Source organism: Sinohyriopsis cumingii, chromosome 15 (genome assembly GCF_028554795.1).
Source record: "Sinohyriopsis cumingii isolate HCF-2022 chromosome 15, ASM2855479v2, whole genome shotgun sequence".
Lineage (NCBI taxonomy): Eukaryota > Metazoa > Mollusca > Bivalvia > Unionida > Unionidae > Sinohyriopsis > Sinohyriopsis cumingii.
Window position 1 is genome coordinate 78008151 of NC_142975.1, and position 8663 is coordinate 78016813.

An 8663-nucleotide genomic window follows, 5' to 3' on the forward strand; every position below is an offset into this window, starting at 1 on the left:
CTGGGGAGTCGCGAGTGTACATCCAGCGCTTTGCCTTTTAACAGAACACTGAGAGGTAGAGCCCAATTGTCTCGCCCTCAACTTCAGGTTCTCGGCATATCGCTCAAACCCATGGATATTACTATCCATGTTGTCTTTTTCATCGTCGAAGAAAGGCAGTTTGGAGTCCTTTAGTTTGCTAGAGACAGAATCTTGTTCTCGATTTCTAGCCGTTAATAAACATAATTTTCTGTCATAATCTATTTGCTTATTTCTTTCCCCTACCTTTAGAACTTTTTATCTTGTCCGCTTTTCTAATTCGATCCTCCTTTCCTCTGCTTTGGTTTCTAATTCTCTTTTTTCCCTTTCGAATTGTTTTGCCATTTCTACTCTTCTTTCTTTGGCGCCCATTTCTATTTCCAACCTTTACATCTCTAATTCCCTTTCCTTTGCCCTTTCATTCCTGTCCAAAGCTTATTCTTCCTGAATAAATTTTCTCAGAATTTCTCCCTCATATCCACGTTATTTACCTAAATAACCTAAGTCCTTAAGTGATGAAATGATTGTTAGCTGATAAGGCCACCTAATATATATAAAATTGTGCAATAGGTCTTAAACGATGTCAAACGACAATTATAGACCCTATCTTTGCTGTCAAAGCAACATAAGCAAAACAAACACGTACATGTATGGACGCCTTCTCCCAGAAAAGAGAAAGAAAAAAAAAATGAGCACCTACTGAAGACTGACTTGTCATAAATGTCACGATATACAGCATATCAACAGATGCATACTTTCGCACACAACATGTCGGTAATTCATTCAATCCAAAGAATCCCACTTCTGACACCAATACAACAAGATTGTAACAGAACAGATTTTTGGACGGAGTGAAAAAACAACACCATAACTTAATGGAAGTTTATTAAATGAAAAATAAATATTTACAACAACAAATATACAAGTAGACACAAAAGCCCACCCAATAAATATGATATAAGACTACTATACTAACCATGTTATGAAAAGAAAAGTGATTAACATATACAAAAATATGAATATGGTTTATATAACTAAACCATACGAAGAAAGGATCATGATTCACACATCCGCAATATAGATTTAATGAAATGAGTATTATTCACATAATCATATGATACAAAGAAATGAGCATGGTTCGTACAACCATACGATGCGAAGAAATATGCATGATTCATACAACCATATGCTCCGAAGAAATAAGCATGGTTCATACAATCATATGTACTTGTAACCGTAACACAGTGCATACTGCCCTAATTCAGTGTTCGGAATTCATATCACTATTCTTTGTCCTTCTCCAGAATCCGGATTTCCTATCCTACATGTTCAGCCATGTAGGAACATATACACTGTAGGTTGAATTTAGGTCAATGGGTACGCTGTTACATTGCGGGTCATTCTGTCACCATTCCGGTTCTTCCAGCCCATCTATCCAGCTATAAATATACAAAGCTGATCATAATAAGAAATAAACTAAATGTTCAAAATCTAATTCATTGTCTACCTGACTAGGGCCTTTCATTTTGGAAAACAGCATCATACGCAACCAAAATGTTCTATATGAGTATGGACAACATTTCAAGATCATTTCTAATGAAAACATGTTTATGCAATCTGAGTCTAGGACACTGGAATTTGCCGTTGAATAACCTGGTCTACCTGATGTTTACCACAGTTTGTATTGCAAGTTTAGTAACAGGTTGTATCTTGTTGACAATTTGGAATTTTCTAGAAATGAACTTGTGACCCTCATCCTTTTCTAATTGTGCCCTTTGTCCCTCATCCTGGATCAAGTATTGTGTCTTATTTTGGCTTACATAATCTTATATACTTAAGAAAGTATTCATTCTTGCATTTAATATCCGAGGCAAAATCAGTTTTATTGTTGTCTTCAGTATTTCATTTGGATGGAATTATTTATCAAGATTAATATTAACTGGAAATACAAAGTGCGCATCAAAAATATTTTTGGAGTGGAACATTAGTTTAGAATTATAGTGATTTCGGACAAGAACATATTTGGATTTTATTATTGTGATTCATCAAAAGACTGTTAGTATATCTCCAGACTATCGGACAATGAAACGTTAGCATATTCGAGACTACACTCACATCAACATATTCTGGTCAAAAAGCTAAACATTTCTTTAACCTTGAAGAGAGAAATTAAACAAAAAATAAACAATAAAAGACTTAATTAAGGAAGATGGAACGAGGGTAACAATCAAAATGATATATTAAATCATCTGAAATATTGTTTTGTTTATGAAAAAACTATGGTAGAGCCTAAATAACAATAATTTACAAACTTTTAATCACTTTAGAAATCGTTATAGGAAACGTTCAGATTTTGAAAGATGTTCGTGTGAAGGTAAGCTAACTTTTAAAGAATGTGGTTTTTGCACTGCAAAATATGAAAAATGAAACCAGCTCTGGTTCTGATGTATTTACTGTTGAATTCTACAATTTCTTTAGGAAAGATTAGGAGGCTTTCTCTTTAGGTCTCTAAATGCTGGATATGATATGCTATATTTTTCAGACTTTCAGTCTCAGGGAATCACTATTGCATTCCAAAGGAAGTCAAAAACAGACAATTAAAAAATAATGGAGACCAATTTTACTATTAAATATAGATTACAAACATTTTACGGCATCAATAGCTTCTAGGATCAAGAAAGTCCTCCCATTTATTATTAGTGACAGTCAAAAGGGTAAAAGAGATATTCATTGGTGTGTAAACAGAAAAAAATTTGTATGATCAAATGCAGTATCTTGAGGAAAAATGAATCTGGTCTTCTCTTCCTAATAAACTTCGAAAAAGCTTTTGACTCGGTCGAATGGGACTTTCTGGAGAATGCTCTAAAATCATTTAACTTTGGGGAATCTATTTGTCAGTGGTTTACTGTATTCTGTAATGAGTTTAAAAGTTGTGTCATTAATAATGGACATTTATCACAATATTTCAAATTGGAGAGAGGTTGTCGACAGGGAGACTAATTAGCACCCTACTTATTTATAATAGGAATTGAACTTCCTGCAATAGAACTAACACAGATCACACATATTACTGGGATCTTTTTGTATATAATGAAATGGAGTTGAAATAAGGACAGCACTCCGATGACGCTTTTTTATTATTAGGCGATGCTTCTTTGTTATTGAAGACAAACATGCAGATTTTAAACGACTTTGCCTCGGCATCAGGTCTGCGCTGCAATGTTTTTAAATCATAAGCTATTTGGATTGGAAATAAAACAATTTAAAATGAAAAATGTCTTGAAATTTATATTAGCTGGTCAGCTGCCTATTTTAGATTACTGGGATTATATTTCTCTTTGCATCTGGAGGATATTGTTAAACTTATTTGACTCAGTTAAAGGAAGTAAAGTAATTGCTCGGCTGGTTGAGCAGAGGAAATTTGTCCCTTATTGGAAAACTTACTTTGATAAAATCCTTAATATTGTAAGAAAATGTCATCTTTTTCTGCTCTACCAAATCCTCCACCCCATATAGAAAATGAACTGAATACATTATTTTTCAGATTTAGTTTGTTTGCCAAAAACGAGCGGGTAAAAATACTCTTATTGCTCCCTTCAAGAAAGCGGGATTAAATATGATTCACTTGTAATCATTTCTCTGTTATATAAAACTTTCCTGGATTAGGTGCCATATAGTGAACGAAGGTGGCTTATGGCAAAACTTGTTTCCGAACAAGTGTTTGGAAAATTTGGAGGTATACCGTTATTACAATTATGAGTAACTAAATTGAAAGAAATCTCAAAAACAATTAAAACACTATTTTGAAGTGATGTTATTTACACTTTATCTCAATGGAAAAATGAACCATTGGCTGCTCAGAAATACTTGTCTCAAGATATTTTTAATATAATAACTATAGACAATACACAAGGTGGAGAACAAACGGTGTTGTACTTATTAAACACTTTTTTGATGCACCAGGATCTCTATTAAGTTTTGATGAAATAAAACAAACAAAACAAACTAATAATTTTATAGAGTACTTTTGTTCTTATCTCAAAGATATCGGTGACGTGGAAAAAGAAAATTTAAAGTTTTTTGAAAGTGGAAATACTTTCCATGAAATACTCGACACAACTTCGTTCCTTAGGGTATGAGCAAAGGATATATTTATTTATAAAGATCTAATAAAAAACAAGACACAAAAAAGATACAAAAGCCAAATGGTAAATATGAAACTTGGTCCAGGCAGCTAGGGTGTACAACTAGTGTAAAGGAATGGTCGATCTCTTTTGTTTTGGCTAAACGTTGTACGAAGGATACAAAAATGATTAGCTTTAATGTGAGATTTCTGCACAGAACTATTGCCACAAATCAGTTTTTAGAAAAGAATAATTTAAGTAATAATGATAAATGCACCTTCTGTAAGGAGGAAGCAGAACATACTAAGCACGTATTCTATGACTGTTCAGTTACAAAACATTTTTAGAAATTATTTGTGGAATGGATCCAATCTTAAGACCCAAATTTTAAAATTACACGGAAATGTGTCTTCATAGGAAATACAAAATTTGACGATCTTGACAGCTTTCTAATCTTGCTTGCAAAATATGGTATTATACAGATCACGTTATATACGGATCACGTTGTGCATCAAAAATTCCAATCTCACCTATCATAAACATTGTGTTTTATCGTACAAACCTCTGGAAATATATGTCCTTAAAGTGCATAACAGAACCGATGAGTTTAAGAAAAAGTGGACCATTTTGTCGACTTTAGGTTTCACGATTTAGTTTTCTTTACTTTCGCATCAAAGAACAGGCAATGTAAAGCACCTTGGGGTTTGTAAATGAGTGGTTCTTTTGTACAATATTTGAAAGTGTACTTGCCTGTGTGTGAATGTGTGTGTTCGTGTATGTTGTGTCTAAGTGAAGGGACATGATTAAAGGAAAATAATCTAAAGGTAATGCCCCATACACCTGGTCAGGTGGTGATATAGGGGATCATGTAAAATCCTGACAACTTATGTTAAAAAAAGACTAAAATATATAGTATAAAAATGCATTTTCACTTTATTATAAACTTAATCATTTTTGATTCAACGAACATGACTTTCTGGGAAGATTGTTGTCATATTATTTTCACTCTGCTACTCATTGAACCACAGACTTTTGACATGATTTGGTCTTTCAAGTGAGGGACTAAATAATGAAGTATAACACTATTCATGCCTGAAAGACAAATGCCACATTGCACAGAGAGAGAGAGAGAGAGAGAGAGAGAGAGAGAGAGAGAGAGAGAGAGAGAGAAGAGAGCAATGTGTCGCCACACGCTTATAGTTTGACTGCATACATATTTCTGTCGAGTACAATTACTGCTGAGGTGATATCATGCGGATATATTTAAGTTTAGTATGGAAATCTTAGCATCTTCATTTAGTTGTTTGTTCGCACGATAATCAGCGTACATTTCTAGTTTTTATACTTATATATATTTTAACTTTTAGCATGTATGCATATTGACCCAAAGTAATATCTTTGAGTATTAAAATATAACGGATACAATAGCTATATCAGTCTTGGCAAGTATTATTAAACGGTTAAAAATAGTACAGTTGAAAATGAAATAATGTTGGGTGGAATGAATAATTTCAATTTTTAAATGTTTCTTGAAAACAGTTCAAAATGTAATTACTTATGTCAGTTAAATTGTGTATGTATTTCTTAATTTGGTATAGCTGCTATTTTGGGAATAATTTTTAAATTCTTTTTTTCTATATATAAATATTTTTTGTTCGTTTCTTTTTTTTTCTTCTGACCATGATATATTGTAAGACAGCGACAAGCGAAAAAGATGGCGAATAACACGGTAAGTATACATTTTAATTATCATCAGAAGAAATTATTCGAATAATTACTTAACAAACTAGATCTTATATTCAGTCTCCTTTCAAAACTCCCCGCCCAACTAAAAATAACGGTATCAATAAAACTAAATAAAGTGCATATATGTCAATACAAGTTGGCCGCACCAGATTTCATCGTCATATAATCTTCATGCCATTATTATGGTGTACACTGATATAATTTGTCAGGGTTTGTGGAATTTAATAAATATCTGCGTTTAATTTTTGATAAATATTTTTTTTTTTTAATATGTTTATGTGCTGTAATATTTAATTTCGATGCGCTTTTGAAAGTGAAAGTACACGTACATACTCACTGCAGCATGTTCACGCTCGAGATTTGTTGTAATATTGCGCAAATTATCTTTGGTCAATGAAGAGAAATTCAACGTGTATTTTAAATTCCAAATATTTTACAGATATTTTGGATAATTTAGGTGAAATGTTGCCCAGGTGAGGTGGCGGTGGTGTGGGGGGGGGGGGGGGAGGGGAGGAGAGACGGACTTAGGTCGATACTCACCATTTTCATATGAATCAATTCATGCATATTGTCTTCCCAAAAAAGGTTGTGTTGTGGCGCCAAGACTTTAAATGTGGCTGGCCTCAGCATCAATGACCTTAAATAAAATTTCTCATTACAAGAAAGAAGTTGTTTCGTCACTATCAATTTGCAACGATTCATCTTTTACCATATTAATCAATTTACGTACATTGTTCATTTCCTTGAAAAAAGTATTCATACTCATGCTAGTTTTAATTGTTTAATTAATTCATTCGTTCTTTAGTTAATTAATTACTACTACTTAAATACTAGTACTGCTTCTTCTTCTTCTACTACTCATAATACTGCGACTGCAAATACTAATACTAATACTAATAATAATAAGCCCTAATTAAAGTGAAACATTCAACAATTAGATGTAAAACGTTTGAAAGAAAATTAATGACAAAACATTGCCCATGATTTCTCTGACTTTTATCTATTTCATTACCAGAAGAGCTAGCTTATGAAGGAGACAGTAATTATTATTAATTCTTTTCATGGCAATTAAACATGTTCTCATTGAGGGTCATTGCATAAACGGCAAGCCCAATAATAATAATAATAATAATAATAATAGGAAGAAGAACAAATATAAGAACCTCCATGACCTGAATTATCTGCCCTCAGATTGACCAAGAAGATATTCCTGTAAAATATGCCAAGTTCATTGATGTGTTCACAGTTGATTTGTATTTAAATATCGCAGCTACATTGATAATAAAAAGGGCGCACTGTAAGGTTTACACAATTGTATAGATTGTCACGATTCCATGCTCTGCAATGAGGACAGTAATATATAAGATGACACCTAATTGTATTTCAGTCGATCACATATTTTGATTTTCCTCTTGGCAATATGTTGTTTGGATTAATTTTAGACCGATTTTAAACATTTTACTAGATAGCTGCTCATCTAGTTAGCTCAATAGCTACATCAACAAGGGAATACATAAAAAAGTATTGAAGATGAGCAGATGTTCAGATGAATAAGTACTAAATTTATTCCAATAATCATTTTAGGAAAAATGGTGAAAGACACGCTCACTTAAATATAGACACATCTCTTCTGTAGAAAACAAATGGAAGCAGAGTGCTTGGTCTATGTTCACCCTTAGATATAATGATAATAATGTGTACAAAGTACGAGAGAATTTTGTTCCAAAAATTGTTTCATAGATTGCATCAATTGTAAGTCCCAACGGTAAAAACTATTCAACACAGTGATTTGTCAAGAAGCGTACACTCAGATAAAAATGACACTAGCACAAACTTTAGAGCTTTCAATTACAATATATATATATATATATATATATATATATATATATATATATATATATATATATATATATATATATATATATATATATATATATATATATATATATATATATATATATATATATATATATATATATATATATATATATATATATATATATATATATATATAGATATATATAGATATATAACTCTGTTAACAAGAAGTTTTATATGACCCATCTGTAAGTCAGAATCGGTCTTAATATGCAGATAACAACATACCTGATAATAATATTCCGGTAGATAGTGCTCGAGACTAGTTGCGGTGAGAAGATTGTCTGAAAGCCGGAGATCCTATAGAAAAAGATACGACAAAATAAGAGACCTCTACGATATCTCAGCATTATAAGGTGTACCAACAATGTCTTCTATTTTTATTATTCTGCTAATCCGCTTGATATTCCCCATCATCGAGTTCAAAATGATTACAATGTGTTATAGGGTAAAGAAATAAAAATAATAACGATAATAATAATAATAATAATAATAATAATATGCACGAATATCCGATTCACATGGTAGAATAAATTATTTTCCAGTGATATATACCATCACATCTAATCCAGGGAAAGGAAATAGTTCCGTAAAAGGCCTTGTGTGTTGATCAAATCCAAAAGTTCCATTTTGTTCTAAAGTCGTCCAAATGTTAAACATTTCTTAAGTCTTTCCGTGCTGTTTGTGAGCACCCAAGTATAACTATTCTGCATTTATCTACGTGTGAACAGACCTTACAAAATTGTTGATCAAGATCTTGGCAATATCAAATTTCGTGTACGCATTAGACTCACATTAAAAGGATTGAAAAAAGTTGATAAAAGATTTATATGCTGTAAGATCAATATGTTATTGGCTACGAGGCAATAGATTGGCATAAAATCAATTTTCTAATGA

General features: G+C 32.1%; 1 long non-coding RNA gene across 1 annotated transcript; it reads right to left on the reverse strand.

Moving 5' to 3' along the window:
- Positions 1-886: 886 nt before the first annotated feature.
- LOC149782129 (uncharacterized) lies at positions 887-8454 on the reverse strand. The gene is made up of 4 exons (XR_016414557.1): positions 8322-8454; positions 7995-8066; positions 6429-6525; positions 887-1457 (listed from the first exon to the last, which is right to left on the reverse strand). It is a non-coding gene; the product is annotated as an uncharacterized LOC149782129 (long non-coding RNA).
- Between the last annotated feature and the right edge of the window lie 209 nt (positions 8455-8663).